At 38.3% G+C, this 16,318-nt stretch overlaps 1 protein-coding gene across 1 annotated transcript in view; it reads left to right on the top strand.

Moving 5' to 3' along the window:
* bop1 (BOP1 ribosomal biogenesis factor) overlaps window positions 1-16,318 on the top strand; it is a 93,083-nt gene that overhangs the window by 26,783 nt on the left and 49,982 nt on the right. The window lies entirely within an intron of this gene.

The following is a 16,318-nucleotide window of genomic DNA, read 5'->3' as shown; positions in this document are numbered from 1 at the left end:
TATTTACAGTTCACAGGTCAATAATCAAATATAAGCAAATTTGTGACTTTGACCTTGTGAATTCCTGGTTTGGGAAACTTCTGAAGTGCTGCTTTCATTTAAGGAACTTGGCAAATAAAAAAATGTAAATTTTCCATTTATCTTTGCACTTGAATTGTTCAGCTTATGTGATATCATTTGTATCCATTTAGAAAATCAAGTAAGGCAGAAGTGTTTTCTTTATTGGTTGATTCATCTTTTCTTGTTCTTGGGTGAATGAATGGTCTTTTACAGCGATGCAAATTTGTATTAAGATCCTTGTTACACTTGAGCGAGTCCACACGTCATCCGTGTGTCTGGGTGTTTGTGCACCTGCATGTGTTGCGATGTCACTTTGCATGCTTTCATTTGTTTCTGAGGCACATTTGACTTTCAACTCTTTTATTTGGATGCGTAAGATTTACAATTTCGGCCGTCCACCAGCTAACATAGGCAAGTTTGAATTTCCAGATGTCTGCGTTTTTGTAGAAGTAGTGGGTGAGAAAAAATTAATGTTGAAGTATCGTGATATTTTACCTCGCAGTCAAATTACTCAGGGTTCCCACGGGTCCTTAAAAGTTTGTGAATCTGGGGGAAAAATTCAAGGCCCTGGGAAGTTTTTGAAAATATACATGCATAGATACAGGTCATTGAAAGTGCTTGAATCTATTTTATGCAAGAAGTTTTCTGGAAAAAAATCCATATTATTCCCTGTGTAGTGTAGGATAATATCATAAAAATTCTAGACTTTTTAATTTTTTTTCATTGTTCGCTTTAAATGCTTATATCTTCTGTATGCGAATGTTGATTCATACCAAAATGCTTTTTTGCATAGTTGTGTTTGACACATGAAAACTTCTCTGGTTACGTATGGGAACGAGATGCTGCGTCTCCCTTGCCATACTTCCTGTGTCCCTGTAACGCCGTCTTTGGCAATATTTCAGATAGCGATATACTTCCTGACTCCCATGTCACCCTGTCTTTGTCATTAAGCCTCACCATTGGTTGAATTTAATATACACATTCAGACGCAGTGACGCAGCGCGAGTTCCCTCGAAAGGGAACTGTAACAATGTATCTTAAAAGGTAACACGATGTAACCTTGCTCTCACTTGAAATGTGTCCCCACATTTAGTCCTTGAATTTGAGGGTATTTGACCTGGAAAGTCCTTGAAAGGTCCTTGAATTTGAAGGTAACTAAGGTGTGGGAACCCTGTATTAATTTCCAATTTAGAATATTTCCAAAATTCCCCAGATGAAGTTCACATGGAAAGTAATAATTATGGTAAATGTAAAGGATTGATATACTAAACTAAATTTAAAGTTTGCATTTACCTGATCTAAGCTTTAATCAGTGAAACTGTTCAGTGCTGTTTGGTAAGATAAATCTGACTCTAAATATAGCCAATGGCTTGTTCAGCATATTTGTATGGACACGATTGCTTCATTGTTCCATAGATGGGAATATGGTTAGTTGTGCAATGTGTCATGTAAAGGGAAAAACATCGCTGGAAACCGCAGTATTTGATACACTTTCCCTTACGTCCGTCAGACGTTACCACAATTCTGTAATGTCTCCGTTGCTTTGTTTCGGTGAGGGGACTTTATGATGCACCTCACACTATGATAACATCTCAAATGTACATGAAGATCCATTAAAGAATTCCTCTTCAGCGCTTTAATTTACATGCTTCATTGAAAATCATTGAACCTTGCCACAATGCGGTCTGGGTGATTTGCCAGGTCGTACAACCTAAACACAGCCATCCAGAGGAGCTCTTGGCCATCTGCTTCCGACCAGGAATGTTTTGCCGAAGTGTTATTGTTCTTGGGTCGATCTACGATCCCAGAGCGACTTTTTATTTTGCATCATGGCCGACGAGTTTTGTCACTTTTTTTCATTTATTTTTCATCCACGGAGACGACAGCTAGCTCCACTAGTTTAATGATCTGTATTGAGCCCATTTATTGTCTTAATAAATGTCCCTGATCATATTGTGGACCATTCATCAGTCCAATAAAGGACAAGTTGTTGTCTTGTAATGTATTATGAACTCGTTGTTTTGATGGCTGTATCTGGGGGACAGTATTTCATAAATGCACAATTTTAGCAGTTTTATGTTTAGAGTTGAGTTTTGTTGCTTAACAGTTTGACTCTTGGCGTCCTGAAGCACAGCTGTCCACTTTGGGTAGCTTCTGTTATAAATACACTTGAATAAACGCTACAGATAAGTCAACTTATTGATCATCCTACAGCCAAAAGTGTAGGCTACTCGGTTAATCTCGCATAAATGTAGTTCAATTCAGATTTATAATTATTTCATGTTCCTGGTGTGAATCTCAGTGGTTTGCCGATCTTAAAAAAAGATCTTGGTCTGATCTCTACAGATCGACCAGGTGGTCCCCTTTGTAATAAACGAGCGTCCTCCCCATCCCGTCTGGGGACGGCATATTGGGTTGCCTCTCCGTCCCATCGCAGCTCTCGACACAAGTTGTCTACAAATAAAACTCCAGACTTCTAAATCCCCTTGTTTTTCAACCTCACGTCCCCCCTTTGTAATAAAGAGCTGTTTCCTGTTAGCGCAGCGAATGGGGAATATGGGAGAACGCAGCGTCTGTCCGGGACTGAGCCGGCAGGAAGGGGCTTTTCCCCTGCAATGGCTTTTCCATGTGCTCCGTGAGATGAATGAAGACACATTGTGGAATTAAGGGGAAAAGGGGCTCTGGCTCCCGGCCGCAAATTCGGCTTCCTGCCGCCAAGTAGCTACTGATCGCCGAGACCTTTCTGAGCCCTACACAGTAGCCTTAAAGGAGAGATGTGTGCGTTTTAGTACGTGCGTCCAGGTGAAGTGAATATACAAATAGGTCATTTGTGATTGTTGAAACTCACCTGGTGGCCTGAATTGACCTGATGGACCTGTATTGTCAGCTGGTCTGGTTGTTGAATGTTTAACCAGTACATTAGATAGTAACACTTGTTAAGATGAACTAACAAAGAATGAACAAAATAGTTTATCAGCAGTTATTCAGCAATTACTAATACATTTTTTATATAAAGTTGTAACTGTTAACATTAGTTAATGCACAATGAACTAACATTGTGTTTTGTTTGCGTTAACTTACATTAACAAAGATGAATACAGTAAATGCTGATCAACTTGTTAACTAATGCATGTTAACAAATACAACCTTACTTTAAAGTGTTTCATGAAAAGAGTGTTGGATAAACATCTGAAATGGATGAGGGATGTCATGCTCTCGTCTGAAGTAATGATTAACAACTTCATTGCTGTGATGTCATAAAAAAACAGGAATTCCGTTTAGATCACATAAAACATAAAAGACATGATTAGGGCTGTCACTATGATTAAATAATCGTCTCATCGCAATTGTTTGAGCTCATCGCGATGATTTCAGATCACCGCAATGATTGCACATCTCTCTAAAAACACAAGGGGGAGCTGCTGCGCCTGTATAAACAAGACCGTATCAGATTACTTTTAAAAATGTGTTATGTGTATAAATATTTACTGCCTTGCAAAAGATTTAATTTAAATAACCACAACAATCTGTGAAAATGATTTCATAAACAAAATAATGTATGAGAATTAAATGTCGAAGCAATAAACGGGCAAATAACCGTCAGCCAAATTTCATAATTGTGACAGCCCTAGACATGATGTTGAATCATGAAATATATTGAAGCTTAAAGATAAACATTTATGGTGAAGTGTTTAAGATGTCCAGATTAGGGATGGGCATGATTAATCGACGATCGATAATTGATCATTAAGAATTTAGTCGATGAAGTTAATTTGTTATTGATAAATCGAATACTTTTATTATCTAATGCAGGTTGCTTTGCCTAGTGTAGCGTGTGTTTTGAAGCAATTAAATGAATTTCATTGTGTGGCAGCAATTCAACATTTTACCACCAGGGTGCAATATTTGACACCATACTCCGTTATCTGTGACCTTCCATTTTGATTTTAAAAAAATTATCATGAAGAGGTCATGATTTTTCGGAACAAATGAGGTCTCTGTTTAAGAATGCGGCTCGCAGCTGCAGGTTCCGCTGCTTTAGAGCAGCGCATATTCAAGCGCATATATGGTCCGTTTGTCTAACTAAATGTAGTTTAACTGTTTGCCACAAGTTGATCTTGTAATAAAGGTCTCATGGAGGAAAACACGCTGTATTTTTGTATTCAACATTTTTTAATTATAAAAGTTAAATAATTATTTTTATTATAAATATATTAATGATTAATCGATAGTCGGTCGTTAATTCTCCCGACAATCGACTAAAAAAATTTAATCGAATGCCCATCCCTAGTCCAGATATATGAATTATTACATTTAGGTATTTGGCAGAGACTTTTATCCAAAGCGACTTATTTTAAAGAGCACATAGCTAAAAAAACAAGGTTATTTTGTGTATTTGGTATAATACAATGTGTTTGCGTGGTTTATGGTTAAAAAACACATTATTTTCCACATACCGTACATTTTTGTAGCTCCAGATTGGCCAGCTAACTTGTACGTTGTGATTTGTCTGAAAACCTCTGATGTTAGCAGGAAATGTGACGCTCCTTACCATGTTTGAAAGATTCACTTGCTAACAGGAGTTAACTTACAGGCTGTGAGTCAAAGTGGGAGGAATTATGATAATGTCGGTTTTATCTACATCACCAATCCCAGGAATTAAACTGTTTCCTAAAATTTGTGTGTTGTTTGTCCAAGAAAAGAGATTTACGTTGAAGATGATAACTCGTATCATCGTTTACTTTGGGGTTCGTATTTTTTGCAAATTTCAAATTTTTCAACTAGCGCATTTGATACAACAACGCTCGATTCGCGCCATTTGTGCAAACTAGACATGCAAATGAGGCGGGCTCGCGTCTACTGCGCTAAACGCCTCTTTTGCACTGCGAGACCTCCAAACGCACGTCAATGCTTCTTTACATTGACTTAACATTGAAATCACTCGCGCTTGACACCTCTACCGCGGCTGGTCTGAACGCAGCATAACACAACAAATGAAATGTAAAATCGTTAATCGGACAATAGGTGCTTTTTTAAATATACACATGACCTATATTTAAAATCCATGTGATCAGTCAGTTTGCTCAACTACAGTCCCAATCAGATAATATACAAGTTAGATACAAATTTAATTTTTGTCATGTTTTTGTTTTTTCCATAGAGGGCGCTGTTTCTGATCTGTATCTGCAGTCGCAGAGCCGAAATGTTATTTCTAGTGTGCGGTAAGCCACGGATGTGCAATGCTCTTTGGAGGTTTCAGTAAATGGGGGTCTTTTGTGCTGTAATGTAAAGCTCTGGTGACAGCTAGCGGATCAAGGTCACGTCTGTTAATTACATCCACAGTCTGATTCCAGTTTCAGGTCCCGTGAACCACAGAGAGCCTTCAGGTGTGGAGGAAACTTTACATCCTCTTGTTGAATCAGGGCACCTTTCAAATAAAGTCCGGCGACTTCAGCGGTTGCATGCCAGCCGTTTTATTTCAATTGCTAGTTTTACTCTGGTTTGGGTTTGCATACATGTGGTTGAATTTACAAAGTAAAACCTGGGACATGGACTAGCATGTGATGAGTCTACTTAATGTGATTTCCTCCGGTGCCAAATGAAGTCTGAATAATTACACATTCTGGAGGCTTTGTGGTGTCGAGTTTTCAAGCTCTAAGTTGCTTCAGGTGGCCAGATCTCGCTCAGGAAGGTAATGGCTGACTTTGTCATTTCCACCCCAAGATTCGAGCGAGATTTCGGCCCACGCCGTCTGAAGAAAAGAGCCCTGTTTGCTTTCCTGTGCAAAGTAAAACAAACACGACCTGGTCAAGGTGTCCAGATTTCTCCCGAGTTAAGACGCGATCCAGCCTTCCCCCTCGGCGCTCCGTGCCACCCACTCCACGGAAATATGATGAAATCTGTCGAAAATGAGAAACGGTGCGCGCGTCTGGAGGTGAAACTTTTATTTGCTTTCCTCGCTAAATTTCGGTAATCCCAAAGTTAAATTTTGTGATTGGGGCATTTCCAAGAGCCGTCTGATGGGTTCCAGATGGATCTCAAATGATTGTGGTCAATCTGATGGCGGTTAAAATAGAAAAACTTTCGATTTTTTTTTTTTAGAAAAGAACTTTTTCCCAATCCCATCTTTATAAGGATTGACAACATTGTGCGATATCATTGAATCTATAGTTGTGGAGTGCACAGCGTGATTGTGACCCAGCGTCTCTCAGCTGCAGAGAAACGACCGTACTATTATACCACTGCTAGTGTTCATAATTTTTCTGTCTTTCCAATTATGCTTCCTTCATTGATTGGCATCAAAACGTTGCAAGAGCCTCTGTGGAGGAAGAGATTTTCGATTTGAGTCGTTCGTCTCCGAGTGCTGTAGACAGAAATGCTCTGCTTGGATGAATTAGGACCATAAGCAATATATACGTTTGCAGAGCATTGCTTTCCTCCAAACTCCACGTTTAAAACTGCTAATCATGGCCGTCAACACTCTCCTCTGGCCTGCGTTTGCTTTTACGGACCTCTGCATTCCAAACGGACGTATGGGAAGACGCTGGCTCTCCGTTGCGGGAGCAAAATCGCATCAATTTATGAAACCGGAACCAGAGGGTCGTGTCCATTCACCCTTGGCGGCCCAGCAGCAGTTGAGCTCTGAACTCTTCACCTTTGACCTGTGCTGTGGTCCAAACGTTTACAACGTAAAAGTTGGGCCTGAGTGAAATGAGCATTCGATATCTCTTATGAATGATCATCATTCCAGTGGTTTGATTTTGTTACTTTCTTCCAACCCAACTTGCAAAAAATGTTGCCTAGAACGAAGCCTTTTCTGCTCGGGGACCTCAGAGTTAAAGGGACAGTAAATATTTTTACGGCTATGAATTTGGCAGATGCTTTTATCCAAAGTGACTTACAGTGCATTTGAGCTATTTTTTATCAGTATGGAAATTGAACCCCTGTTACCTTAGCTTGGCTAACACAAGGCTGTATCATTTCAGTTACATTCACAGTTCCCACTTTAGTTAAATTTGTAATCATTTATCATAAACTTATAAAATATTCTTTCTTAAGCAGAATATAAGTGATGGACAATCTCAGACACCGATCACTTACATTACATATCCAAACAGATGCTTTCACATAGTTTCCACTGAAAATAAAAATTTTGTTATCCTTTATTTAAATGTGTTATCATTTATCATAAACTCATAAAATATTCTTTCTTTGGCAGAATGTGAGTGACTGACAGTCTCGGTCACCATTCACTTACATTATATATGAAAAAAGATGCATTCACACAGTTCCCACCAAAAATATTTTTGTGTTATCCTTTATTTAAATGTGTCATCATTTATCCTAAACTCATAAAATATCCTTTTTTTAGGCAGAATGTGAGTGATTGACAATCTCGGTCACCATTCACTTACACTGTGAATGCATCTATTTGCATGTATAAAGTTCCTACCAAAAATATTTTTTGTGTTATCCTTACTTAAATGTGTTATAATTTATCCTAAGCTCATAAAAAATTAATTGTTCTTTACTTAAATTTGTAATCATTTATCATAAGCTCATCAAATATTCTCGCAGAATATAAGTGATGGACAATCTCGGTCACCATTCACTTACATGCAAACAGATGCATTCACAAAGTTCCTACCAAAAATATCCTTACTTAAATGTGTTATCATTTATCCTAAGCTCATAAAATATTCTTTCTTAGGCAGAATGTGAGTGACTGGCTGGTTCGGTCACCATTCACTTTCATTATATATGCAAATAGATGCAATAAAAGTGAATGGTGACCGAGGCTGTCAGTCTCTAACATTCTGCCCTGTGTTTCACAGAAGAAATTCATATTATAAGTGTTAGCAGTGTTTTTTATTTTAAAGTGAACTATTAGTTCTGCAAGAAGGTATTACTGCTACAAAACCCGCCAATAAAACAATAAGAAATTAATTCATGTCATTTTTACAATACACTGTGTTTCTGGCCATCATGGTCTTATTCCTCTGCTTTCGTCGTATTAAAAGTACCGCCGGTGTCTCTTGTTCATATACGTTACGTGCTTTTTGTCTTTTCCCTCGGCAAGCCATTAGGTTGAATGTTTCGGGGAAGAAAATGATTAATATGTTTTGTGCTTCGGCAAACGCAGGCTTGATTTTACGGAACGTCTGCGCTATTAAAAAACAAAGAGTGGTTTTGTTCTCCTGTATCGAAGCGTTCTTCAGATTTATCAAATTAGATTAAAGTGAATGTGGGTGGTGTTCTGTTACCCCTGCAGAAAGGTAAAGAGGGATTTAAGGGCTGTATCCCACCGGGAGCCATTGGTCCCATACAGACCTCACACCCACGCCATGCCTTCCAGATCACAGTCATGCCGGTAATTTCTCCACCTGGAAAGTAGTCAAGTTAACGTCTAACCTGTTCAAAACCAACCATTGACTGAATGCATCGTTATTTGAATGTTTGAGAGGGGAGAAACTATTAAAAAGATCTTAATTCTGGCTGTATTGATGTAGCAGATCTGGGGCACCATTGACTTCCATAGTAGAAAAAATTATACTATAGAAGTGAATGGTGCCCCAGATGTGTTTTTCAAAATATTTTAATTTGTGTTCAGTTGAACAAAGAAATGAAACAACTTTTGTTGCACTATCCCTTCTTAACTATCGCAAATGCTTAACTACTACTGCAATGGTTTCCTGTTAGTAAGATGGTTAAACTGTCAACTAGCTGCTTGTATAACAATATTTCAAGCAGACATTTGATTATAAACTTAAAGGCTGAGGTTTGTTACCAATACAGTAACGTAAGACGTCTGTATTGCACGTATGTCTAGATTATGTTTCTGGCCTTGGTGTTTTGTGTTACAGCCAAAAATGTTATCGATCAGCAAACGCGCCGCACCGGTCTGGGCGACGGGCCAGAGAAGTCTTCATGAATTGAGAAGTTTTGTTCATCGGTATAGAATGAAGTGATTTTCAAACCGTTCCTGTGTTCAGACACAAAGGTCTTCTTTCAGCTCGGCTGAAATCAATCGGCTGATAAAATTGACAGATTGCTGGTAAATTATGTGGAATCTTGGCCTGACACGCCGCTGTCAGCGGGAAATTTCTTTTTAATAGTCTATTTAAGGAGAAGCTGGGATGTGTTTTTCTAAGTCAGGGGGGAATGTTGATCCAGCGGGCTGGGGCTGGGAGGTCGGAGGGGGGAGGCCGTCGGGTAAATCGCGTGCTGGTCGTACAGAGCCAGCGGGACCCCAGGCTGCAGACTCTTGCAGGTGTGTGGAGGTGGGAGTGTGGGCGTTGTTGGAAAGCCGGGAGAGAGGGAAGTTTTTTTTTTTGAGAGCAGCCAAAGTAGCCACCTGTCGTTCCAGAGTTTTTAGGACTTCCTTTTTATCCGGTCTTCAGCTCCCACAGCTCCCAGTTGGGCCAGAATGCATCCTGCCAGAAGGCTCTGATTGAAACCAACTGCCAGCGGGGGCCGACTCGGGCTCCTGGGGTGGAGGGGGGCCCCCGATGACAGGAATGGAGATGTGGAGTCATTGGAAGATGTTTCGAACGTTTACCTTCAAAATTGGAGTGAGATAACACCACAAAATTAGCTAGACGCTAACATACGACAGAAATGTGCAAAAGTAAATCTAACAAGAAGTTTTAAGATTATAATTTATATCTTTTGCTTTAGTGTGCGTGTTAGAAATGGCAATATAGATGTCTACACATTCTTTACCTTTAACTGAAATAAGTGAGATTTTTGTTTATGATCAGTATGATTTCACACAGATACCTCAAATTAGAGACAGAACAGAAATCTAAACTGAAACTACAGCACTTTAAAAAGTTTTATTGCACTTTGTGCTAAAATGCTGTATAATGAGGATAAACCCATTAGTAAATGATATTTATCAATAAACTACATCTGTATTTGGTGTCACCACCCGTTGCTTTTTCACTGTTTCAGATGTTTCGTGTCCTCCAGGGCCGGGTTTTTTTTAAACTTTGATAGCAAGGACCCCCCACATATGATGAACCTTTAGCAAGGGACCCCTTCTTAAAAATATATATCAATATATATTTTTTTATAAAGAAACACTTAAACTGTGTTAGATAAAGTTATTGTGACCTTATAAAGGCAGCAAATTGTTTACAAATTTAAATAATTTGCTACACATTGACGTTTCTCCATTTTTGCTTTGTCCTTTTTCTCTTAAAATTTTCTGAGGACCCCTTGGAACTTTTTGGAGGTCCCTGAACCCCAGTCTGAAACCCCCTGCACTAGGAAACCTTAACAAACTTCCAATGGCTTCGGGATGACTTTCATTATTAGAAATAAGACAAAACAAGCATTAAAATAAGCTAAACCAAGCTCTAGAATATTTGTTTCGGTATAAATTGTGAAGGGGGCTTCAAGTATTGTTGTGGGCAATAGGAGGGCCTTGAAGTATAAAAGGTTGAGAACCCTGCTTTAAAACAGTTTGTAAGATACATTTGCTATCTTGGACATGTTGCAGCTTTTTTGTCTCCTCATGTAATCGGACCGATCTGATGATGAAGGGCTCTGATCTGGGAATTATCATCTTTTGTAGGACTCCTTGATCATACAAAAATCTCACTTAAGCTGATCTGTAATTTTTTTGTTTTTAAGAAAATGTCAATATTTCTTATTAACACTCATAAGCAAAATAAATAATTGGGTAACACTTTACAATTAGGTTTATTAGTTAGCATTAGTTAATGTATTAACTAACATGAACAAACCATGAGTAATACATTTGTTACAGTATTGATTAATCGTTGTTAATGTTGGTTAATAGAAATAAAGCTTATAATTGTTTGTTCATGTTACATCATGGTTCATTAACTAACGTTAACAAGATTTTAAAGTATTGGTAATTGTTGAAATTAACATTAACAAAGATTAATAAATGCTGGATAAGTGGAGTTCTTTATTAGTTCATGTTAAAGGTGCAGTGTGTAAATTTTTCTGGCATCTAGTGGTGAGGTTGCGCATTGCAACCAACGGCTTAGTCCACTGCTCACCCCTCATTTTTAAAACGCATAGAGAAGCTACGTTTCCTGCCACCGGACAAACATGCCATCATCCTTTAAGGGCTTCTGTAGAAACATGGCGGCACAAAATGGCGACTTCCATGTAAGGGGACCCTCTGTATATGTAGATAAAAACGTCTCATTCTAAGGTAATGAAAACATAATGGTTTATAAAGGTAGGTCTTTATACTCCCCTGATCATATAGTTTTGTATATTATTTTGCAGTTTTGTCAAGAGATCCTTCTTAAAATGACACACTGCACCTTTAACTAATGAACCTTATTGTAAAGTGTTACCAATAATTGTGATGGGTTCTGTGAAAACCTGTCGGATGTCGCGCTGGAACATTTTCAGAAAAATAAAAATAAATGTTTTTGTTAAACTTGGGTTTTCATTAAATTATTATTTAATAACATCTTGTCTATCATCTCTGGAAAATATCCAGCCAAAATTAGTGCAAAAATAAGCGATTTATTATGACAAGCTGAAAAGACTGCGTCTTTAATCCAATAGTATCCGCCTGGACCCGCAGTGGTGCAGTACAGTCGCCCATTTCTTTTCTCTCTTAACAGTTTACCCATTAAAATAAACCACATAACATGTAGATTGAAGGTGTAGCAATGCACATATTCCTGTGTAGATTATGGCACACAAAGTTACAAAAATATCATAAGCGGTGATGAGAACAATGAGTCTAAACAATTAGCTGCTAATGATAAACATGATCGCATAAATCTAATTAATCCTGGTGATGTCAGTGCCCTAAACGATGTTATAATGGATTATTACACATCCAGAGATAAAGGATCCGATGATGGAGACTTTACTGAAGAGGAGGAGTCCCGATGAAGGTACCCTAGTCATAGCCTGATGTTGTCATACTCAATTCTTCAATGTTGTGGGCGGGGTTAAATTCAGCTGGCACCCAGGCTACCCTAATCATGCTGATATTGGTGCTTGCTAATCTAAATGTTAAATAGTTGTGCCATCTAACGATACAGGGATGACTAAAAGTTCAGAGACTATGCCCATGATAATTAAAGTAAAAGTTTACTAAAAGTAAAAGTAAAATACAATGAAAGTGAACAGATGCGGTTCAAATGTGTTTAAGTGCCGTATGTTCCTTAGGGTCAAAGTGACCATTTCTTATCTTTAATAAGATGTGTAGTGACTATAATAAGTCTTTTACCACGGTAACATGACTTTTACTTTGTAATAATTGTCTCTGTTTAAATCAGATTTTTTCAAAATTCAGTTTCTGAAAATTACAGCGATGAGCTGAATTCAGATGACCATAACTTTGTTTTTGACAAGTATATGGTATCAAAACCTAAAAAAAAAAACATATGATGTTTTTTTCCCAGATTGGATCACAGTTATGTTTTACACATTTTTTGTAAAGCATCTGACGTGCCTTATGCATAGGACTGCAATTTCATTTACACTAAATTGTTTTGTGTCAATACTTTTGAAATAGTTTTCTTTAACCTGCTTAAATTAGTTTTTCAGTTCATCGCAATGCGTGCTGGGATTGTCTTCTTAACCAAAGATATATGCAGTGCCAAAACAAGCCAATTTTAAACAAACTTCATGTTGAAAGATTGTCCACGACATCTTAAAATCTTGCCTTTGTAGGCAGCTCGCTATGTTTAGGAACATCGCTTGTGCCTCCCCACCATCCGAGACATTTTTTCCACATTGTGTTATTCGTGTTTGCATGTTTTCGACAGTGGAAAAATAACTCGAGGATAAAGAAATGTGGCGCGTTACCACCTCAGATCGCTTGCCGTCCATCAACCCACTCCTGAGTCTATTCACAAATCTAAGTCCAAAATATGCTCGGCGGCCACGGCCGGACATTGAGATGTTTCAGTGAAGGATCGATAGGAAAAGTCAAGTTCACTTCTGTTATACGACCATAAGAGGCATGGTAGAGAAAAGCTTCAGGGTCTCATTAGACATTTAATTTTCAATAAATAATGACTTTCTCTGAATGATGTACCGGATGCTTGGAGGACAGGTGGGAAACCCATTTGAAACCTGCTTTGCCAGAACGCAAACTTTCCACAAGCATCCTCCAAGGTTAAAGCCTGTGTGCAAAGATTATTTATCAGGCTGGCGCGGTGCACGGGCCGATCTGTAACGCGCTGCTCATCCGCCCGCCATCTTTTTCCTCGCCGCAAGTAATGAGCACTTGACCTTTCATCGACCTCTTTTGCAGAATTGCGGTTTTGCTATTCTAGAAATAATGACGGGATTTATTTTTATGGGCTTTGCTTCCTTCAGCTGTATAAGAGGTTGGAAATTAAAAGTGGGTGGTTGACCGGGCGTACAGCTGCGGGTCTGTCAGGTGAGGGAATCGCCTCTAGATTCTAGCTTCTGCCTTCATCTTCATAATTTGGTACCAGTTACCAGCGACAGCATGGCACCGGGTGAAGGGTGGACGGGAGAGGATCGCTGATGTTGAGCAGGACCGAATCGGGTCGGACGACGGCCTGCACAGCTGTCATCTGTTAGTCATCCTCCAGACGGTCTCGGGAGACCCGGGGGAGGCAAGATTATTACCCCCACATCCAGTCTTTTGTGGAAAGAACTCTCCTGTCTGTTCTACTCGTTGGCCTCTGCTGTTTTTAAATTGTTTAGGCCGGTAATGAGGGGAAAATTGTGTTTTTTAGGTTTGGTTCATGGTTGTGTCCAATTTGTGACTTGACGTTAGAGAAGGTCTGTATGTATTGTGTAACCTACCAGACAAAAGTTTCGACAAACTTCAAATTGACCTTACAAATCTTTTAGCCAGTATTTTTATTCCTATGTGTGAATTTCATGTGTTTATTTACTTAAAGTACTTTAATATTTAAAACAAAAATATTGTTGAGTTGATAAAGCGAGTGACCATCACAGTGGCCACCTTTTGCTTTGATTACAGCCCAGCCCATTTACGCAGATCTGGGGCACCATTCACTTTCATAATATAATTTGTTCCTACTATGGAAGTCAGTAGTGCCCCAGATCTTAACAGTTTTCAAAATATCTTCATTTGTGTTTAGCAGAACAAAGAAATTTATACAGGTTTTAGGGTTTCCTGCAGGAAATTTGTTAGTTAAGGTGATAGGGTTGGGCAAGGGGGCAGGGTGTGTGTGGTAATCAAACGTCTGGGGCGTACGCGTTATGATGAAAATTAAAATATTTTTATTTAAAACACTCAAATAAAACTTAATTTTGAAGAAACTATGACAGAAAATGATCACATGCTAGATCATTAATGAATTAAATGTTTTTACCTTTAACAGGAATAGCTGCGTGATGAAGTGAAACTAAAGGGTTAATAAACACAAACTAAAGCAGGTGTTGTAGAACGTCTGGCGAACGATGATAGATAGCGCAAAAATGGTAAAAACTGATTATTTCCCACTATTAATTACATTATCTTAAAGGAGTGTTTTTTAACGACCTAGTTAAGGCGTTAGGGTTTCCCAGCTTAGGCGGGCTGCCCAAACTGAAAGTGCTGCGGTTTAAACCCTGGGTTTAACACAACTTGAGGGTAGGTCTGCATAACGATTAATCGCGACTAATCATTTGCAGAATTATATATAACTGTATATACACTTAAATATTTCTTAAATATATTCATGCATGTGTGTGTATTTATATATGCATAATTATTATACACATTACAAACACATATATGATGTAAACAAAAAATTGCGATTAATCGTTATGCATGCCTGCTCAGGGCTGGGCGATTAATCAAACTCAAAACGCACTTGGGATGTGAAATGTTGTGATTGGCAAATCGCGAAAGGTTGCGATATGATACATATGCAGAGAAGCTTTGAGACCGTCTCTCGAACTTGATGCACGCACACAGTCTGTGTCTCTCAATGCTTGTTTAAAATTCACGCCTGTCTTTGCATCGCACGACTTCACGTGTGCATCTCCCTAAACGGACAATGCGTTTAAACTTGACGCACTTGATTTCACTTAAAATAAAAATGACATGACATTGAACGCATTTCCTACTCATTTTAAAAATCCCAAATGTATTTAAAGAGCACCTATTTTATTCCAAAAACAAGGTTAGTTCGTGTATTTGGTATAATTTTATGTGTTTCTGTGGTTTGTGGTTAAAAAAAATATTTTCCACATACCATACATTTTTGTAGCTCCAGATTTCACTCTCTTCCTGAAACGCACAGATTTGAAAGCGTTCCTGATTGGCCAGCTAATCTGTACGTTGTGATTGGCCTGAATACCTCTAACATCAGCAGGAAATGTGACGCTCCTTACCATGTTTGAAAGATTCGCTCACAATGCAATGCTAACAGGAGTTAACTTACAGGCCGAAGCGGGATGAATTATGATAATGTCGGTCTTGTCTACATTAACAATCCCAGGAATGAAACTGTTGCCTACAATCCGTGTGTTTGTTGTAGACCAAGAAAAGAGATTTACATTGGAAATGATAACATCATTGTTTACTTTGGGGTTTTTACCTTTTGCATATCATTAACATGAACTAATACACACTTACACACCAAAGGAAATTTAAAAACCTGAATCGGACCAAAGGTGCTTTTTAATATTTTGATAATTATGAAGTTGAGAATTCCAGTTCTTTGTTTACAAAAGATAAACATGCATCCAAATCTTTCCAGTTAAACTCAGTTACCCATTTAAATATTTTAACTTTTTGTTAAAACTGCAGCTATAATGAACCCTTCATTTAAATACTGTAGTCCAAGTTAAATACACTTTAACATTTTATTAAATAAACGTTGTTCTTAATTTCTTTTTTCTTTTTTAATATTTTTTTAAACCCAGAATGAATGCAGCTAAATCACCAGTCCCATAAGCAGTATTAGTAAGATCTAACCATCTAAAAAGGCAGATGCACATTGCAAAATGTAACCGCAAATCGAATCGCGACCGCAATTTCTGGCAGAAAATCGCAATTCGATATTTTTCCTTAATCTCACAGCCCAAGGCCTACTTGAGGATGATGAAATGATGACAGAACTTTCATTTTTCAGTAAACTTTATCTTTCAAGACAAAGTTACAAGTTTCATTTTTAAAATGAGAAAGTATATTTTTAATGAGTGATTATTGCTAATTATTGCCAAATGTATGAACCTTCATTTCTGTAGTGTCTTGACCTAAGGTCCATGTGAGAGTTTGAGCAGGTAACCGAGTTCACGTGTGTCAATACTGAGCTGT

The sequence above is a fragment of the Paramisgurnus dabryanus genome, chromosome 19 (genome assembly GCF_030506205.2).
Source record: "Paramisgurnus dabryanus chromosome 19, PD_genome_1.1, whole genome shotgun sequence".
NCBI lineage: Eukaryota > Metazoa > Chordata > Actinopteri > Cypriniformes > Cobitidae > Paramisgurnus > Paramisgurnus dabryanus.
The sequence above is the reverse complement of the archived record's forward strand: the minus strand, read 5'-3'. Positions and strand labels throughout refer to the sequence as shown.